This window comes from Pristiophorus japonicus, chromosome 1 (assembly GCF_044704955.1).
Source record: "Pristiophorus japonicus isolate sPriJap1 chromosome 1, sPriJap1.hap1, whole genome shotgun sequence".
NCBI classification, from domain to species: Eukaryota; Metazoa; Chordata; class Chondrichthyes; family Pristiophoridae; genus Pristiophorus; species Pristiophorus japonicus.
In genome coordinates this window covers 450,393,853-450,415,778 of record NC_091977.1, presented here as the reverse complement: position 1 = coordinate 450,415,778, position 21,926 = coordinate 450,393,853, and the positions used below count along the sequence as shown (strand labels likewise).

At 43.6% G+C, this 21,926-nt stretch overlaps 1 long non-coding RNA gene across 1 annotated transcript in view; it reads right to left on the bottom strand.

Annotated features, from left to right (window-relative positions):
* Positions 1-377: 377 nt before the first annotated feature.
* Positions 378-21,926, bottom strand: part of LOC139275997 (uncharacterized) — a 44,767-nt gene continuing 23,218 nt past the window's right edge. Inside the window, exons 2-3 of the long non-coding RNA XR_011595801.1 lie at positions 1,207-1,374; positions 378-974 (exon numbers count right to left, since the gene is read on the bottom strand). This is a non-coding gene — a long non-coding RNA (uncharacterized lncRNA). The remainder of the gene's footprint in view (positions 975-1,206; positions 1,375-21,926) is intronic.

Genomic DNA, 21,926 nt, shown 5'->3' with positions numbered 1-21,926 from the left:
GCGTTGAGTTACATTGAGTTTCGTTTTAGTCTCGCCTGTACTGGCCTTGCATGTCCATTGTAGTACAACATTTTCATTAGTGCTTAACTGAGCTAAAGTTATATTATTGTTATTGTAAGACAATGCACAACAATCGTTAGATTCATAAAACTTTTAATTGTGAAAAAACGATTTTTATTCAACAACCCCCACCCACCCACCAACACCACCCCGGCCCCCCACCCCGCCCCCCCACAACTATATATGAATATTAACATTTTAACATTTTAAACATGAAAAACTTTTTAAACATGAAAGCCCCCACCGCCCCCCTCCCTACCTGTGGCCATGTCTCCCTCCAGATCCTTTCCCCCCCCCCCCCCGCATCCTAGGCCCTCCCGCCCGTTTTGGTTCCCGCAGACCGGAGACGTCGCTGGCCTGCAGCAGGCAACGCTAAGACTTCCTGCCGTGGTGGTGGCGTTGGAGTGGAAGACGATGGTGGTGGCTCATCTTCCGAGTCCAGAGGAACTGTATCCTCCGTACTCACTTGAGTGTTCGAGGTGTCACCAGGACGTAACACGACACCTTGGGGTGCAGTGCCGTGTCCAGCCAGCAACGCATGCCGAAGGACATTTGTTGCAGTGGTCTGTTCGCGTACCCCTTCCAGGGTCTGCTGTGCTACCTCCAATAGCTCGGGTAGCAAGGCAGACACCTGTGAGAAATCTTGTGTGAACTGTGTGAACCCTTGGAGAAGATCGCGACCGTCTCCGCGCAGAGGGACATCAAGTCCTCCAATGATCATCCGGAGGCGATTGCTAACTTCGCTGACCTGACCTCCGTGGGGTCGGCGTGCGCAAAATGATGCACTTTGGTGTCGTCCTCCTCCTCATCAGGCTCAGTAGGCATCTGCTGCTGCTGATCCTCCTCCTCCTCCTCCTCCTCTTCAACGTCTCATGTAGGTGAAGGTGCTGGTTGAACCATGGTTTCAGGGTGACCTTACAAGCAAATTAGAGATTATTAAAGAGTTTGGAGCATAACGGTGTACATTAACGAGAAACTTTACATATCAATACATTTCACTACACCAGAAAGCTGCAGCGACTGCTTCTTATGCACAAAGGCTACATGCATGACATGACATGACATAATTCGTATATTCCGTATTGCATTATATTTACAGAACATCAGAGTACATTACTCTTTAATACTGATTGATACATTACGCACGAGATGCATCGCTGGGCTCTGCCAGACCGCGTGTGGTGGCCGCACGAGTTTCCGACCCTACGAGCGCGGCCGCAAGCTCTTCCAGGTCCGTCAGTGGAGTCAACTGAGCAGAGCCCCTCTGCCCTCCCCAGTACGCCTCTGCTCTGCCCTGTTGTTCGATATCTTTTTCTGCAAACGAGAAAAAAGCATCGCATAAGCTAATTGACTAGAAGTCACAACAGTTAAAACGTTACATGATACAGCTTGAAACATATACATCTCTCTATGATGCAGCAGCCAGAGAGACTTCAATCCCATCAAACACTCCCAGGACAGTTACAACACAGGTCCAATACAGATTGACACCCACTCGACACTGTTCCATCAAACACTTTACGGACAGCTACAGCATGGGGTTATTTACAGAGTAAAGCTCTCTCTAAGTAGTCCCAGAACTCAGAGCCCTGTCGGGATCTTAACATGGAGTTTATGTAATACATGTATGAAACATAAACTACAATTCCATCCAGGAGATTCAATGTTATACTCACAATTTCCATAAGTAAAATAAAATACTACTTACTCTTGCTGCAGCCACCAGGCTATTCCAGCGTTTATGGCATTGGTCCGAGCCCCTTGCCTCATGAGGTGCCGAGGTCACCACGGCAGCAATCTCGGACCAGATTTTACGATATGCACGCGATGGGGGTTTGCCATGTGCACCCCGAGTTAAGACCCCCCAGCGCGCAATCACCTCATTCACAAGCGCCTCGTTAGCCTTGTCGTTAAAGGGCTTTGCCCTTTTCCTCTCTCCCTCCAACGCCGCTACTTGAGATTTATGCACTTCAGACATTTCTCTGCTTCCTTCAGTGGTTTACAGTTGCTTCTCTCTCTCTCCCTCTTTCTCCTCCACCCTGTAACTTCTGAGCATGGGTGATGATCCCTGACCCTCCAAAACACAGTAAAACCAGTCAGCCGAAAAATAAATCTCACACATGCACAGAAGGCCGTTGTTAGGGAAGCTTTTGACTTCCTCGTTCGGTGGGCGAACACAACATCGGTGAAAAATCAGATTGCCCAGTCTACATCGCCAGCCTAAGGCAGAGTGGAAAATCGCCCCAAAAAAACGGGCCATGTACCAGCGATCAGCAAGGCTGAGCTGTCCTACATTGCTGGAACAAGGCCCATTTTTGGGGCCGATGGCCACCGAGTAGAAAGTCCAGCCCATCGAGTAGTGGTGAATGGTTGTTTTTTTGGACTGAAGGAAGGTATAAAATGGTGTTCCCCAGAGGTCATAGAAGCATTGAAACATAGAAAGTAGGTGCAGGAGTAGGCCATTCGGCCCTTCGAGCCTGCACCACCATTCAATAAGATCATGGCTGATCATTCCCTCAGTACCCCTTTCCTGTTTTTTCTCTCCATACCCCTTGATCCATTTAGCCATAAGGGCCATATCTAACTACCTTTTGAATATATCCAATGAACTGGCTACAACAACTCTCTGCAGCAGGGAATTCCACAGGTTAACAACTCTCTAAGAGAAGAAGTTCCTCCTCATCTCAGTCCTAAATGGCCTAACCCTTATCCTAAGACTGTGTCCCCTGGTTCTGGACATCACCAGCATCGGGAACATTCTTCCCGCATCTAACCTGTCCAGTCCCATCAGAATCTTATACATTTCTGAGATCCCCTCTCATCCTTCTAAACTCCAGTGTATAAAGGCCCCAGTTGATCCAGTCTCTCCTCATATGTCAGTCCAGCCATCCCTGGAATCAGTCTGGTGAACCTTCGCTGCACTCCCTCAATAGCAAGTACGTCCTTTCTCAGATTAGGAGACCAAAACTGAACATAATATTCCACGTGAGGTCTCATCAAGGCCCTGTACAACTGCAGTAAGACTTCGCTGCTCCTATACTCAAATACCCTAGCTATGAAGGCCAACATACCAATTGCCTTCTTCACTGCCTGCTGTACCTGCATGCCAACTTTCAATGACTGATGAACCATGACACCCAGGTCTCGTTGCACCTCCCTTTTTGCTAATCTGCCGCCATTCAAATAATATTCTTCCTTCGTGTTTTTGCCCTCAAAGTGGATAATCTCACATTTATCCACATTATACTGCATTTGCCATGCATTTGCCCACTCACCTAACCTGTCCAAGTCACCCTGCAGCCTCTTAGCGTCCTCCTTACAGCTCACACCATCACCCAGTTTAGTGTCATCTGCAGACTTGGAGATATGACACTCAATTCCTTCATCTAAATCATTAATGTATATTGTAAAGAGCTGGGGTCCCAGCAATGAGCCCTGCGGCACCCCACTAGTCACTGCCTGTCATTCTGAAAAGGACCCGTTTATCCTGATTCTTTGCTTCCTCTCTGCCAACTAGTTCTCTATCCACGTATGTACATTACCCCCAATACGACGTGCTTTGATATTGCACACCAATCTCTTGTGTGGGACCTTGTCAAAAGCCTTTTGAAAGTCCAAATACACCACAACCACTGTTTCTCTCTTATCCACTCTACTAGTTACATCCTCAAAAAGTTCCATAAGATTTGTCAAGCATGCTTTCCTTTTCATAAATCCATGCTGACTTGGACTGATCTTGTCACTGCCTTTCAAATGTGCTGCTATTTCATCCTTAATGATTGATTCCAACATTTTCCCCACTACTGATGTCAGGCTAACCAGTCTATAATTACCCGTTTTCTCTCTCCCTCCTTTTTTAAAAAGTGGTGTTACATTAGCTACCCTCCAGTCCATAGGAACTCATCCAGAGTCGATAGACAGTTGGAAAATAATCACCAATGCATCCACTATTTCTAAGGCTATTTCCTTAAGTACTCTGGAATGCAAACGATCAGACCCTGGGGATTTATCGGCCTTCAATCCTATCAATTTCCCTAACACAATTTCCCGCCTAATAAGGATTTCCTTCAGTTCCTCCTTCTCACTAGACCCTTGGTCCCCTAGCACATCCAGGTGGTTATTTGTGTCTTCCTTCGTGAAGGCAGAACCAAAGTATTTGTTCAATTTGTCTGCCATTTCTCTGTTCCCCATTATAAAGTCACCTTAAACCAACTGCAAGGGAACTATTTTTTACTTCACTAATCTTTTTCTCTTCACATATCTACAGAAGCTTTTGCAGTCAGTTTTTATGTTCCTGGCAAGCTTCCTCTCGTATTCTATTTTCCCCCTCTTAATTAAACCCTTAGTCCTCCTCTGCTGAATTCTAAATTTCTCCCAGTCTTCAGGTTTGCTGCTTTTTCTGGCCAATTTATATGCCTCTTCCTTGGATTTAACACTATCCTTAATTTCCCTTGTTAGCCACAGTTGAGCCACCTTCCCTGTTTTATTTTTACTCCAGACAGGGATGTACAATTGTTGAAGTTCATCCATGTGATCTTTAAATGTTTGCCATTGCCTATCCACCGTCAACCCTTTAAGTATCATTTGCCAGTTTATTCGAGCCAATTCACATCTCATACCATATCGAAGTTACCTTTCCTTAAGTTCAGGACCTTAGTTTCTGAATTAACTGTGTCACTCTCCATCTTAATAAAGAATTCTACCATATTATGGTCACTCTTCCCCAAGGGGCCTCGCACAACAAGATTGCCAATTAGTCCCTTCTCATTACACATCACCTAGTCTAGGATTGCCAGCTCTCGAGTTGGTTCCTCGACATATTGGTCGAGAAAAGCATCCCTAATACACTCGAGGAAATCCTCCTCCACCGCATTGCTACCAGTTTGGTTAGCCCAATCAATATGTAGATTAAAGTCACCCATGATAACTGCTGTACCTTTATTGCACACATCCCTTATTTCTTGTTTGATGTTGTCCCCAACCTCACTACTACTGTTTGGTGGTCTGTACACAACTCCCACTCGTGGGTTCTGCCCTTTGGTATTCCGCAGCTCCACCCATACCGATTCCACATCATCCAAGCTAATGTCCCTCTTTACTATTGCATTAATTTATTCTTTAACCAGCAACACCACCCCACCTCCTTTCCTTTTCTGTCTATCCTTCCTAAATGTTGAATACCCCTGGATGTTGAGTTCCCAGCCTTGGTCACCCTGGAGCCATGTCTCCGTGATGCAAATTACATCATATCCATCAACTGTTATCTGCGCAGTTAATTCGTCCACTTTATTCCGAATACTCCTCGCATTGAGGCTTCAGGCTTGTCTTTTTAACACACTTTGCCCCTTTAGAATTTTGCTGTAATGTGGCCCTTTTTGTTTTTTGCCTTGGGTTTCTCTGCCCTCCACTTTTACTATTCTCCTTTCTATCTTTTGCTTCTGCCTCCATTTTATTTCCCTCTGTCTCCCTGCATAGGTTCCCATTCCCCTGCCATATTAGTTTAACTCCTCCACAACAGCACTAGCAAATTCTGGTCCTGCCCAGGTGCAGACCGTTCGGTTTGTACTGGTCCCATCTCTCCCAGAACCAGTTCCAATGTCCCAGGATTTTGAATCCCTCCCTTCTGCACCACTCCTCAAGCCACGTATTCATCTGAGCTATCCTGTGATTCCTACTCTGACTAGCACGTGGTACTGGTAACCATCCTGAGATTACTACTTTTGAGGTCCTACTTTTTAATTTAGCTCCTATCTCCCTAAATTCGTCTTGTAGGACCTCATCCCATTTTTTACCTATATCGTTGGTACCTATATGCACCACGGCAACTGGCTGTTCACCCTCCCTTTTCAGAATGTCCTGCACCCACTCTGAGACATCCTTGACCCTTGCACCAGGGAGGCAACATACCGTCCTGGAGTCTCGGTTGCGGCCGCAGAAATGCCTATCTATTCCCCTTACAATCGAACCCCCGATCACTATAGCTCTCCCACTCTTTTTCCTGCCCTCCTGTGTATCAGAGCCATCCACGGTGCCTTGAGCTTGGCTGCTGCTGCCCTCCCCTGATGAGTCATCCCCCTCAACAGTACCCAAAGCGGTGTATCTGTTTTGCAGACCCCTGCACTACCTTCCTTGCACTGCTCTTCCTGTTGGTCACCCATTCCCTTTCAGGCTGTGTAACCTTTTCCTGCAGTAAGATCAACTCGCTAAACATGCTATTCACGTCTTCCTCAGTGTCGTGGATGCTCCATCCGCAGCTCCAGGGCCGCAATGCGGTCTATCAGATGTTGCAGGAGGATGCACTTCCCGCACACATAGTCGTCAGGGACACTGGCAGTGTCCCTGACTTCCCACATATTACAGGAGGAGCATAACACGTGTCCGAGCTCTCCTGTCATGACTTAACCCTTAGATTAACTTAATTTGGCAACAACAATGCTAAAGGTTACTTACTGATAAAGGAAAAGACAAAGAAAAACTTCTCACCAATTAACAGCCAATCATTTACCCCCTTGGCTCTGACGTCACCTTTCGATTTCTTTCAACTTCTTTTTTGCCTTCTCTCCCTGCTGCAGCTGCACTAGCTGGCCTTTATAGGCCGCTAGCCTCCTCGACGTCCCGCTGCTCCCGTGAACTCTCACTCCCCGGACTCCGAGTCAATACTAGGCCCACTGCTTTTCTTGATATATATTAATGACTTGGATGTGTGTGTACAGAGCACAATTTCAAAATTTGCAGCTGGCACAAAACTTGGAAGTATAGTGAACAGTGAGGAGGATAGTGATAGACTTCGAGAGGACATAGACAGACTGGTGGAATGGACGGATACGTGGCAGATTAAATTTAATGCAGAAAAGTGTGAAGTGATGCATTTTGGAAGGAAGAACGAGGGGAGGCAATATAAACTGAAGGGTTCACTTCTAAAGGGGGTGCATGAACAGAGAGACCTGGGGTTGTTGTGCATAAATCATTGAAGGTGACAGGGCAGGTTGGGAAAGCGGTTAAAAAAGTATACGGGATCCTGGGATTCATAAATAAATTCATAGAGTACAAAAGTAAGGAAGTTATGATGAACCTTTACAAAACATGTTGGCCTTCATAGCGAGGGGATTTGAGTACAAGGGCAGGGAGGTGTTGCTACAATTGTACAGGGCCTTGGTGAGGTCACACCTGGAGTATTGTGTACAGTTTTGGTCTCCTAACCTGAGGAAGGACATTCATGCTATTGAGGGAGTGCAGCGAAGGTTCACCAGACTGATTCCCGGGATGGCGGGACTGACCTATCAAGAAAGACTGGATCAACTGGGCTTGTATTCACTGGAGTTCAGAAGAATGAGAGGGGACCTCATAGAAACGTTTAAAATTCTGACGGGGTTAGACAGGTTAGATGCAGGAAGAATGTTCCCAATGTTGGGGAAGTCCAGAACCAGGGGACACAGTCTAAGGATAAGGGGGAAGCCATTTAGGACCGAGATGAGGAGGAATTTCTTCACCCAGAGAGTGGTGAACCTGCGGAATTCTCTACCACAGAAAGTTGTTGAGGCCAATTCACTAAATATATTCAAAAAGGAGTTAGATGAAGTCCTTGCTACTAGGGGAATCAAGGGGTATGGTGAGAAAGCAGGAATGGGGTACTGAAGTTGCATGTTCAGCCATGAACTCATTGAATGGCGGTGCAGGCTAGAAGGGCCGAATGGCCTACTCCTGCACCTATTTTCTATGTTTCTAACACTGCTTCGGTCTCAACTGGAGTATTGTGTCCAATTCTGGGCACCGCACTTTAGGAAGGATGTGAAGGCCTTGGAGAGGGTGCAGAAAAGATTTACAAGAATGATTCCAGAGATGAGGGACTTAAATTACCTGGATAGACTGGAGAAGCTGGGGTTGTTCTCCTTAGAGCAGAGAAGGTTGAGAGGAGATTTGATAGAGGTATTCAAAATTATGAGAGATCCAGACAGAGTAGATAGACGGAAACTGTTGCCATTGGCGGAAGGATTGAGAACCAGAGGTCACAGATTTAAGGAGATTGGAAGAAGAACCAAAGACGACATGAGGAATTTTTTTTTTTATGCAGAGAGTGGTTAGGAATGCACTACCTGAAAGGGTGGCGGAGGTAGAATTCAGAAGGGAATTGGATAAGTACCTGAAGGAAAATAAATTGTAGAGCTATGGGGAAAGGGCAGGGGAGTGGGACTAGCTGAAATGTTCTTGCAGAGAGCTTGCACAGGATCGATGGGCCGAATGGCCTCCTTCTGTGCTGTAACTATTCTATGATTCTACTTTATGATTCTATGACCTCATTGAATGGCTGAACAGGCTCAATGGGGCTAGATGGCTTATTCCTGTTCCTATGTTGTTATGTTCCCTCGGCTCTTGTGCTCCAGTCTTCAGATGCGATTGAATTTCGAGGCCGAAATGTTTGACTCTCATATGTTGATTATTTTTACATTATATCAATAACAAGCAGTATAGTATAAATGAGCAGGGTGGGAGCTTAATGAACAATGTAAAAAGAATAGCTCATGGAATAGAGCGCTGTATAAAAGGGCAGAACACATTAGGATACAATAGCTCTTTGCAGTTGATTTGGGATTTCATTAAAAAGGAGTAATTAAGAAAGGCAAAGTCTGTTAAAACAGTTGTAAGTGGAGATAGTTTAACACATTAACATGCATTACCAGAAAGAAAACACGAAGATAACAGGGGCACTAGAAATAGGTCAAGAAGCGCAATTTTAGACATATCTGCGGGGTGCGGGGGGGGGGGCGGCAGGGAGATGGTGGTAGAATTCCTCCTGTCATTAACTTTCCTAAAAAAATCACAGTGACTACAAAAGTACATTTCCTGTTTTGTACTAACACTAACTTCTTCAGTCAAATTACTGACAGGAGAAATTCCACCCCCGGGTGTGAGAAAGAACTTGAACTCACTGCATTGGAGCATGTATTCGACATTTGGTCGGAATTAAATTACTTCACAGTATTTTCATCATCAGATGACTTTTAGGTTTACAATTTGTAGCTGTAGACAGAAAATTTAAATTAATATAATGTTGAAGTAATCAAGGCCGCGGCTAACTTTGATTAGTTATGTGATATCTTCACAGAGCACAGCACACACAGCTCCTAATCTGGCAGGCAGCTCTCTCGGAAGCCTGGTTCTGTTTATTATTAACCCTGCAGTTGCAGTACACAATACGTCCACATCCACAGTGTGGAGCTACAAACATTACAAGCTTCCAGACATTAGACTTCTCTCTTCTTAATGAAGAAGTTATTACAACAAACATCATACATGACTTTCATGTTTATACATAACACAGGATATAAAAATGTTTTTTTTTTCCATATTTACAAATTTAACTTTACCACTTGTTTTCTGTTTCAAAGAGGATACCTTCACTCTCGAACAGAACCTTCCAAGCCTGGTGTCGATTTCACACTCATTCGAGGCTCATCCTGAGGAACGTTTTCCTCCACGGAATTTCCTTGATTTTCATTTGAACTCACTCTAACTTCAGGCTCTTTGTTTTCCTGACTGGGACTCAGACTTTCATTCTGATTCTCTCCTGGATTTGTTTCCAGTACATTGAATTTAGGATTTGCTACTGGTGTATCAAAACTATCTGATGAGTCAGAAATAATTGAATCATTCCCACCTTCAACTCCTTCTATGTCTGTAGGTAAAATATGATAAATATGAACAAACCTAACCTGTCCATTATCAAACATCTTTACCAAATATGTGCGAGGACCACATATCTTCACCACTCTTCCTAGTAACCACTTTAACCATTTATGGTGATGGTTCTTCACTCTCACCTTCTGGTTTAATTTCACACTTCTCTCTTTTACTCTATCTCTATCATGATTCTCTTTCTGTCTTAATTGTGTCTCTTCTACGGACTGTGCCAAATTTGGCTTTAACAATGAGAATCCTGTTCGTGGCTGTCATTTGAGAAACAACTCTGCTAGTATTCTATCATTAGTTGTATGAGGGATATTTCGATATGTAATCAAAAAATTAGCCAATTTGTGATCCAATGACAACTGTCGTTTCCTTGGATTTGGATCTCACATTTATTTTATGAGGGCACGTTTTACAATTTGTACAGTGCGCTCTGCTGCACCATTCGAAGCAGGGTGGTATAGTGGAACCTTGGTATGTTTCACACCACTTTTGCTTGTGAATTGTGCAAATTCTTCTGAACGAAATTGTGGTCCATTATCCGAAACAATTTCTTCAGGGAGGCCAAATGAAGAAAATAATTTTCGCAAAATGTCCAATGTTTTACGTGTTGTTATTTTCCACATTGGAAACACCTCAACCCACTTCGAATGGCTATCAATCACAATGAACAATTGTTGTCCTTCTAACTCAGCAAAATCAATATGTAGCCTTTGCCACACCCTGGGAGTCCATTTCCATGGCTGTAATGGTACTGGTGGTGGTTGCTTGCTCACCGATTGACATGTCGTACACTGATTCATGATATACTCAATATCTTTATCAAGACCTGGCCACCATAAATAACTGCATGCAAAACCCTTAGTTAAGCATATTCCCAGGTGCTGGTCATGGAGGTCTCCTAATAATTTGGACCTGAATTTATTTGGTATAACCACTCTTGCACCCTATATGATAAAGATTGTATCAACTGATAATTCATCGCTACGAATGAAGAATGGATGTGTGTCTGTTACCTGGTTTGGCCATCCATTTGCAATATAATCATACACCTTTGACATCACTGGGTCACGATTGGTTGCTCTACCAATCTCTTCAGCTGTGACTGGCAGTTCATCAATGTATGAAAAATAAAACACTTCTTCCCTATCGGGTGTAACTTGTGATTGGGAAGGCAATCTAGACATTGCATCAGCATTACTGTGATCAGTTGAACATCTGTATTCAATATCATATATATATGCTGACAAAATCAAAGCACATCTCTGCATTCAGGCTGCAGCTAATGTTGGAACTGGGGACTTTGGAAGGAGGATTGCTGTTCGGGGCTTATGGTCCGTAACGATGGTAAAGTTACGACCATACAAGTATTTAGGAAACTTCTTGTCCCCAAAAATTAATGCCAACGCTTCTCTTTCAATTTGCGCATAATTACTCTCACTGGCACTGAGAGTGCGTGAAACAAAAGCAATTGGTCTCTCCTCCCCACTACGTGATACATGGGAGATCACTGCCCCAACTCCATATGAAGAGGCACCACATGCTAGCTTAATCTCCTTAGATATGTTATAGTGAACTAACATGGTGCTCTCTACCAATTTGCTTTTACACTCCTTGAATGCTGTATCGCATTCTTTTGACCACTTCCAATGGACCTGTTTTTCAACAGTTCATTCAGTGGATGTAATACTGTAGCCAAATTTGGTAGGAACTTCCCATAATAGTTCAAAAGACCCAAGAATGAACGAAGTTCAGTGACATTCCTGGCAGTGGGTACATTTCTAATTGCATCCAATTTTTCCATGGTTGGATGTAAACCATCTTTGTCTACTCTGTACCCTAAGTACTCCACTGAGTTTTTTTAAATAACTCACACTTACGAGCAGACACTCGTACTCTGTGCTTCCCTAGCCGTTTGAGTACTTCATTCAATATGTTATTATGAATTTGCCTATTTGGTGCTGAAATTAGTATGTCATCCAAATAACATACTACCCCTTCAATACCTTGCAAAATCTGGTTCATCACCCCTTGGAATATGGCAGGGGTGGAAGACAATCCAAACGGTAGTCTATTAAATTGATATACGCCTAGATGAGTATTTATAGTCAAACATGATTTGGACTCCTTATCTAGTTCAAGCTGTAAGTAGGCATTCGTAAGATCCAGTTTTGAGAAGATCTGACCACCTGTCAGTGTTGTGAGCAAATCTTCTATATTCGGCAATGTACTGGGGACATTACCCTCTAGAACCTGGTTTATGGTTACTTTATAATCACCACACAATCTTACCTTACCATCAGACTTCGGTACAACAACAATGGGTGTAGCCCAATTACATCGATCTATCTTACAAATAATATTCTCAGTCGCTCGTCTTTTGAGTTCTTGCTCAACTTTCTGCTTGAGTGCATATGGTACGGAAACGTGGCTTGTAGTAAACCGATCTAGCGTCCTTCTGTACCCTGACACTCGCCTTGAAGCCTTGGATCAGACTGCCCGTTTCGCAGAACACCTTCGGATACTTCTTGATAACCTCATCCATTGATGAAAATCTTGCTTCCACACAGAAAATCTTACTCCAATCCAGCTTCAGTGAGCTCAACTAATTTCTTCCTAGTAAGGCAGACTTGTCTCCCTTCACTACTATTCGAGGCAAGTTCTGAAATTGATCTTTATATTTCACCAGTACGGTGATACGACCTACCACAGGAATTTTCTCTCCTGAGTAGCCTCACAGCTCTATCTTGGATTTCTCCAGTTGAAAATCACGCAATTTGTCGCGATATAGTGACTCCGGTACTACACTCAGGATGCACCCATGTCAATTTCCATTGGTATCTTGAATCCCACAACATCTATGTGAATTTTGATGCTTTCCGAATCGCTGTCTGTTAACCTCGTGCTCCTGATGACGTGTAACTCCAACATCTCCTCGTCCTGTTGTTGTTCTTCCATGCTGTGTAGTCTCTTGGGATTTCTATTCATAGCTTTGAACGCTGGACTCATAGCTTTGAAAACTGGTTTACCTTTCAGTCGGCATGCCTTCGCAAGATGCCCAGTCTTCCTGCAGAAATAACACTCTGCCTTCACGTATGGACAACTTTGAGCAATGTGTTGTCCCAGGCACCTATAGCACGACTTCGACGCTCTGTTAGAATTTCCAGTTTCTGAGACTTTGGGCCCCCACCATCTTTTACTTTGAACTTGCAGGTGATTTACCTCGGTTGACTGATGACCGTAATTATTATTTAATTCTCGGGAATATTGTTCGGCCATGCCCGTCAACCTCGCTATCTGACAAGCAATCTCAAAAGTCAAGTCATCCGTCGTCAATAACTTCCTTCTGATTGCATCATTTTTCACCCCACAAACAAAACGATCCCATAATACTCTGTTTTGAAAGTTTCCAAAATTACAGTGCATCGATAGCTTTTTTAATGCTATGATGTAATCACCGATACTTTCATCAGACTTTTGATTCCGAATCCCAAAACGATAGCTTTCAGCAATTTCTAACGGTTTGGGGTTATAGTGCTGCTCCAGCTTCGTGAAATCTCTTTAAGCGTTGTGTCCTTTGGCTCGTCAGGCACAAGCAAGTTTATAAGGGTTTCGTATAATGCTGGACCCACCACCAATAAGAAGATTGCTTTCTTACGTTCCAACACAGCCTGGTTCTGGACTGCATTGTCTGGAACTTCGATTATGTTATTTGCAGTGAAATAGCCAATCCACATATGCTTTAAAACGGTCCCGGTCGTGTCTATATTCCCCCAAATGTCCAATTACCCCTGCCATTTTAATCTCTAGCTATTCAGACCGTGTGCTGTATTTTACCTCAGATTTTGTAGCTTTTTCCAAAGACAGAAACTTCCAAAGTCTCTCTGTCGGCTGGCTGAATCCTTCACCAACAAAATTTAAGTTTTAAATCGCCCGAAAAATCCCATCTCATTCGCCAATTGTGATATCTTCACAGAGCACAGTACACACAGCTCCTAACATGGCAGGCAGCTCTCTTGGAAGCCTCCGGAATCTGCCTGGTTCTGTTTATTATTAACCCTGCAGTTGCAGTATACAATATGTCCACATCCACAGTGTGGCGCTACAAACATAAGCTTACAGACATTACAAGTTGCACCTCTGTGTGACCTTGCCGTTTTGAGAAAGAGAAGAAATGTGAAAGAAATTAGTACAGAAAAAAAGAGAAATTGAATAAAAACCTGGGACAGCAAATGAAGGAGAATTTAAAATAACCAAAAGCAGCATGGGAAGGGACAGATCTGTAAAAAGGATACTATGGTTCTCTGACCAGTCCTAAGAAGAGTAGACAGCAAAAGGACAAATTAAAACTATGCTGAAAAAGGCACACAATAATGAAAGTTTGGAGAAAAGATAAAAACAATCAAATTAAATACCAAAGTGAATAAAACTAACAAAGGTGTGTTTGTGAACCATCCAAAACAAGAGATGTGATATAACTGATTTAAAAAGTAATGATAAATTTGCTCAAGGTCTAAAGTTAAAGTTTTTGCTGCCTCATTAAAGAAAATATGTTAATGCCACAGAGAACATATAACTAAGATGATGCCAGAGATGGAAATCTATAATTATAATTAGCAACTACAGGTATTTCCATTTGTGCAGAGGTTAGTAGCAGAATTAATAAAGGCTTTTAAAATTATGAAGGGTTTCGATAGACTAAAAGGTATTTACACTGATTGGAGAGTTGTTAATTTAAAATTATCACTCTGTGAGTGAGGAGAGAGGTCTGGAGAAATGTCGTGGCACAGAGAATGGTTGGAACATGGAATGCTTTACCACAGGGAACGCCTGAAGCAGAGACCACTGCATCTTCGAAGGGAAAAATTGATAACTATTTCTATCAAAGGCAGATACAGGGCTTTAGGGAGGGGGCAGGGCAGTGGGATTAGTTTTGGGTTTGCTCCTGCAAAACAGCCAGCACATACACGATGGGTCAAATGGCGTCAAGAAAGAAAGAAGAAAAGAAAGAAATTACAGGCAATTAAGTACTTTTTTGAAGTGTAGTCACTGTTGTAATGGAGGAAACATGGCAGCCAATTTGCACACAGCAAGCTCCCCCAAACAGCAATGTGACAATGACCAGTTAATCTGTTTTTTAATTATGTTGATTGAGAGATAAATATAGGCCAGGACACTGGGGATAACTCTCCTGCTCTTCAAAATAGTGCCATGGGATCTTTTACGTCCACCTGAGAGAGCAAACAAGGCCTCGGCTTAACATCTCATCCGAAAGATAACACCTCAGACAGTGCAGCACTTCCTCGCTGGAATGTCGGCCTAGATTTTTGTGCTCAAGACTCTGGAGTGGGATTTGAATACAGATCTTCTGAATCAGGTTCTATCTCAACATTTGAAATGCAGCGTTAAAATTGTGGAACTTAATACTCAAGGTCCTTAGAGTTTTGCTCTACTTTAAGGAGCATATGATATATAATAACACAAATTAAAATGGATCTTCAGCCCATTGTGACTGTGCCGCAATTGACATATAAAACCAACTGAAAACTGGTATCTCCCTCGCTTCCCATTGCCATTCTAACACTAGGCTTGTACCTACTCCAAGCCCAGACATAGTTATATTGTAATATAAACAGAAAAGGCTGGAAATACGCAATAGGTCAGGCAGCATCTACGGAGAGAGAAACAGAGATAATGTTCCAAATCTGTGACCCTTTGTCAGAACTGGAAAATGTTACAGATGTAACAGGATTTAAGCAAGTACAGGTGCAGGGAAAGGGGGTGAGGGAAAGGGAGGAGGCAAGAACAAAAGGGAAGGTTTGTGATAGGGTGGAAGACAGGGCTAAAAATGTGTGTGCAACACGAAAACTGCCAATGCCACCACGGTCACAGGTTAACAGGCACTGAAAATGGTGGCACTGGAAGGACTGAAAGATTAGCGCTAGAGACTAATGATTATTAGCCCACCTGGTGACTTTCGTCCCGGTATCAGGCCCCAACGTGGTGTCCACAAGAAAGGATATACTTGCTTTGGAGGCAATTCAAAGAAGGTTCACTAGGTTGATTCCGGAGATGAGGGGGTTGACTTATAAGGAAAGGTTGAGTAGGTTGGGCCTCTACTCATTGGAATTCAGAAGAATGAGAGGTGATCTTATTGAAACATATAAGATTATGAGGGGGTTTGACAAGGTGGATGCAGAGAGGATGTTTCCTCTGATAGGGGGGACTAGAACTCAGGGGCATAACCTTAGAATAACGGGCCACCCATTTAAAACTGAGATGAGGAGGAATTTCTTCTCTCAGGTTGTAAATCTGTGGAATTCGCTGCCGCAGAGAGCTGTGGAAGCTGGGTCATTGAATAAATTTAAGACAGATATAGACAGTTTCTTAACTGATAAGGGAATAAGGAGTTATAGTGAGCGGGCAGGGAAGTGGACCCGAGTCCATGATCGGATCAGTCATGATTGTATTAAATGGCGGAGCAGGCTCAAGGGGCCTGTAGCTCCACATTGTGGACACCTGTGTTACTGCAGCTAGTGCTGTTAATAAAGAGGTCACTGGCTTCTATTTTTTATGTTCTTATGTTCTTGCACCTTCTTTCTTGAACAGAACTTTCCGATCTTGTTGTAGGAATTTGACTCATTCTCGGCGAGCCTGAGGAAAGTTTTTCTCCAAGGGCTGATCTTGATCTACATTTGGACTCTACACTTTCAGATTGTTTGTCTACCTGACTCAGACTCAGAATTAAATTATGGCTTTCTCGTGGATTTGTTTCTGGTACCTCTGATGTAGGATATGCTACTGGTACTCTACTTGTAACAAAACTATCTGACTCATCAGAATAAATTGAATCATCCCAACTTTCATCTTCTTCCACATTTGTAGGTAAGATATGATTAATGTGAACAAACCTAGCCTTAACTAAATATGTGCATGGGCCACATATCTTCACCATTCTTCTTGGAAACCACTTTAACCATTTATGATGATGGTTCTTCACTCTAACCTTCTGATTCAACTTCACACTCTCTAACTCTACCTTCATCATTACTCTCTTTCTGTCATGATTGTTTTTCTTCTACTGATGTGCCAAGTTTGGCTTTAACAACGAGAACCTGGTTCATGGCTAACATTTGAGAAACAACTCTGCTGAGTTTCGGCCAGTAGTGCTATGAGTTTTCTGATAAATAATCAGAAAATGTGCTAGTTTGTGGTGCAAAGACAACTGATATTTCACTGGATTCAACATTTGCTTGATGAGGGCTGATTTGACAATTTGTACTGTGCATTCTGTGTGCATCATTTGAAGAAGGGTGGTACGGTGGAACTTTGGTATGTTTCACACCATTTCTGCTCATGAACTGTGTGAAATCATCGGAACAAAATTGCAGCCCATTATCAGACACAATTTCTTCTGGGACGCCATATGAAGAAAATAATCTTCACAAATTGTCTAATGTTTTGCTTGTTGTTATTTTATACAGCCATAACACCTCTACCCACTTTGAATGATTATCTATCACTATAAACAATTGCTGTCCTTCGAGCTCAGCAAAATCTACATGTAATCTTTGCCACACCCTGGTAGGCCATTTTCATGGCTGTAATGGTATTACTGGTGCTTTCTTGCTTATCAATTGACATGTTATACACTGACTAACAATATACTCAATATCTTTACCTCGACCTGGCCACCATAAGTAACTGCATGCACAATTCTTGGTCAAGTACATTCCCAGGTGATACCAAAGGGCAGAAAACACTAGTGGGAGTTGTATACAGACCACCAAACTGTAGTAGTGAGGTTGGGGACAGCATCAAACAAGAAATTAGGGATGCGAAAAATAAGGGTACAGCAGTTATGATGGGCGACTTTAATCGATATATAGATTAGGCTAACCAAACTGGTAGCAGTATGGTGGAGGAGGATTTCCTGGAGAGTATTTGGGATGGTTTTCGAGACCAATATGTTGAGGAACCAACTAGAGGGCTGGCCATCATAGACCGGGTGATATGTAACGAGAAAGGTCTAATTAGCAATCTTGTTATGTGAGGCCCCTTGGAGAAGAGTGACCATAACATGGTAGAATTCTTTATTAAGATGGTAGTGACACAGTTAATTCAGAGAATAGGTCCTGAACTTAAGGAAAGGTAACTTTGATGGTATGAGACGCGAATTGGCTAGAATAGACTGGCGAATGATTCTTAAAGGATTGACAGTGGATAGGCAATGGAAACATTTAAAGATCACATGGATGAACTTCAACAATTGTACATCCCTGTCTGGAGTAAAAAATAAAGCGGGGAAAGTGGCTCAACCATGGCTAACAAGGGAAATTAGGGATAGTGTTAAATCCAAGGAAGAGGCATATAAATTGGCCAGAAAAAGCAGCAAACCTGAGGACTGGGAGAAATTTAAAATTCAGCAGAGGAGGGCAAACGGTTTAATTAGGAGGGGGAAAATAGAGTATGAGAGGAAGCTTGCTGGGAACATAAAAACTGACTGCAAAAGCTTCTATAGATATGTGAAGAGAAAAAGATTAGTGGAAACAAATGTAGGTCCCTTGCAGTAAGAATCAGGTGAATTTATAATGGGGAACAAAGAAACGGCAGACCAACTGAACAAATACTGGAAGACACAAATAACCTTCAGGAGCTACTAGGGGACCGAGGGTCTATCCGAGAAGGATGAACTGAAGGAAATCCTTATTAGTCGGGAAATTGTGTTAGGGAAATTGATGGGATTGAATGCCGATAAATCCCCAGGGCCTGATCGTCTGCATCCCAGAGTACTTAAGGAAGTGGCCCTAGAAATAGTGGATGCATTGGTGATCATTTTCCAACAGTCTATCGACTCTGGATGAGTTCCTATGGACTGGAGGGTAGCTAATGTAACAACACTTTTTAAAAAAGGAGGGAGAGAGAAAACAGGTAATTATAGACCAGTTAGCCTGATATCAGTAGTGGGGAAAATGTTGGAATCAATTATTAAAGATGAAATAGCAGCGCATTTGGAAAGCAGTGAGAGGATCGGTCCAAGTCAGCATGGATTTATGAAAGGGAAATCATGCTTGACAAATCTTCGAGAATTTTTTGAGGCGTGGACAAGGGAGAACCATTGGATGTGGTGTATTTGGACTTTCAAAAGGCTTTTGACAAGGTCCCACACAAGAGATTGGTGTGCAAAATTAAAGCACATCATATTGGGGGTAATGTATTGGCGTGGATAGAGAACTGGTTGGCAGACAGGAAGCAGAGAGTCGGGATAAACGTGTCCTTTTCAGAATGGCAGGCAGTGACTAGTGGGGTGCCGCAGGTCTCAGTGCTGGGACCCCAGCTATTTACAATATACATCAATGATTTAGATGAAGGAATTGAGAGTAATATCTCCAAGTTTGCTGATGACACTAAGCTGGATGGCGGTGTGAGCTGTGAGGAGGATGCTAAGAGGCTGCAGGGTGACTTGGACAGGTTAGGTGAGTGGGCAAATGCATGGAAGATGCAATATAATGTGGATAAATGTGAGGTTATCCACTTTGGTGGCAAAAACATGAAGGCAGAATATTATCTGAATGGCGGCAGATTAGGAAAAGGGGAGGTGCAATGAGACCTGTGTCTCATGGTACATCAGTCATTGAAAGTTGGCATGCAGGTACAGCAGGCGGTGAAGAAGGGAAATGGCATTTTGGCCTTCATAGCTAGGGGATTTGAGTATAGGAGCAGGGAGGTCTTACTGCAGTTGTACAGGGCCTTGGTGAGGCCTCACCTGGAATATTGTGTTCAGTTTTGGTCTCCTAATCTGAGGAAGGATGTTCTTGCTATTGAGGGAGTGCAGCGAAGGTTCACCAGACTGATTCCCGGGATGGTAGGACTGACATATGAGGAGAGACTGGATCGACTGGGCTTGTATTCACTGGAGTTTAGAAGAATGAGAGGGAATCTCATAGAAACATATAAAAATTTGACGGGACTGGACAGGTTAGATGCAGGAAGAATGTTCCCGATGTTGGGGGAGTCCAGAACCAGGGATCACAGTCTAAGGATAAGGGGTAAGCCATTTAGGACCAAGATGAGGAGAAACTTCTTCACCCAGAGAGTTGTTAACCTGTGGAATTCTCTACCGCAGAGAGTTGTTGATGCCAATTCATTAGATATATTCAAGAGGGAGTTAGCTATGGCCCTTACGACTAAAGGGATCAAGGGTTATGGAGAGAAAGCAGGAAAGGGGTACTGAGGTGAATGATCAGCCATGATCTTATTGAAAGGTGGTGCCGGCTCGAAGGGCCGAATGGCCTAATCCTGCACATATGTTTCTATGTTTCTATCTCCTAACAATTTAGACCTGATCATATTTGGGATAACCACTCTTGCTCTCTACCTGATACAATCTTTATGCACTGACAATTTAATCCTACACATAAAGTATGGATGAATATCTTCCTCGGATATGTGGTTTGGCCATCCATTTGTTATGTAATCATACACCCTTGACATAAGTGGGACATTTTTGATTGCCCTACCAATCTCTTCAACTGTGACTGGGTAGCTTATCAATATATGATAAATAAAACACTTCTTCCCTATAAGGTATAACTTGTGATGGGGATGGCAACCTTGACATCAGTATCAGCATTACTGTGATCAGCTGATTATCTGTACTCAATGTCATATGTATATGCTGACAAAATCAAAGCTCATATCTGCATTCGGGCTGTGGCTAAGGTTGGAACTGGGGACTTTGGATGGAGGATTGCTGTCAAGGGTTTATGATCAGTAATGATGGTAAACTTATGACCAAACAAGTATTTGTGCAACTTCTTGAACCCAAAAATTAATGCCAAGGCTATCCTTTCGATCTGCACATAAGTCCATCCACTGGCACTGAGAGTGCATGAAGCAAAAGCAATTGGTCTCTCCTCCCCACTATCTAGTACATGAGAGATCACTGCCCCAACTCCATACGGCGAGGCATCACACGCTAGCTTGATCTCTTTAGATATGGCATAGTAACCTAATATTGTGCTCTCTACCAATTGGCTTTTACACTCTTTGAATGCTATGTTGCATTCTTTAGACCACTTCCAAGGGCCCTGTTTTCTCAATAGTTCATTCAGTGGCTGTAACACTGCAGCCAAATTTGGGAAGAACTTCCCATAATAGTTCAAAAGACCCAAAAATGATGGAAGTTCAGAAACATTCTTGGAGTGGGCACATTTCTGATTGCATCCAGCTTTCCCTTGGTTGGATGTAAACCATCTTTGTCTACTCTGTGCCCTAAGTACTCCACTGAGTTTTGAAACATCTCACACTTGCGAGCAGTCACTCGTACTCTGCACTTCTCTTGCCTTTTGAGCACTTCATTCAACAGCTTATCATGGACTTGCCTTTTTGGTGCTGAAATGAATATGTCATCTAAATAACATACGACCCCTTCAATCTCTTGCAAAATGTGGTTCCTTACCCCCTGGGATATGTTCGAGCAGCGCGAGTCCGGAGTGCATGGAGAGGCCTACAAAAGGCCCAACGTCGGAGGAGGAGCGACTGTTCGAGCAGTGCGAGTCTGGGGTGCGCGGTGAGGCCTACAAAAGGCCCAACGTCGGAGAAGTGGCAGTTCGAGCAGCGCGAGTCCGGGGTGCGTGGTGAGGCCTATAAAGGCCCAACGTCGGAGGAGGAGTGGTAGTTCGAGCAGCGCGAGTCCGGGGTGCGTGGTGAGGCCTATAAAGGCCCAACGTCGGAGGAGGAATGGTAGTTCGAGCAGTGCGAGACTGGGGTGCGTGGTGAGGCCTACAAAAGGCCCAACGTCGTCGGAGAAGTGGCAGTTCAAGCAGCGCGAGTCCGGGGTGCGTGGTGAGGCCTATAAAGGCCCAACGTCGGAGGAGGAGTGGTAGTTCGAGCAGTGCGAGTCCGGGGTGCGTGGTGAGGCCTACAAAAGGCCCAACGTCGGAGGAGGAGTGGTAGTTCGAGCAGTGCGAGTCCGGGGTGCGTGGTGAGGCCTACAAAAGGCCCAACGTCGGAGGAGGAGTGGTAGTTCGAGCAGTGCGAGTCCGGGGTGCGTGGTGAGGCCTATAAAGGTCCAGCTTGTACATCTCCAGCCGGGAGAAAAAGCAAAAAAGAAGTAGAAAGGAATCAAAAGGTGATGTCACAGCCAAAGGGGTAAGTGATTGGCTGGTGATTGGTGAGTA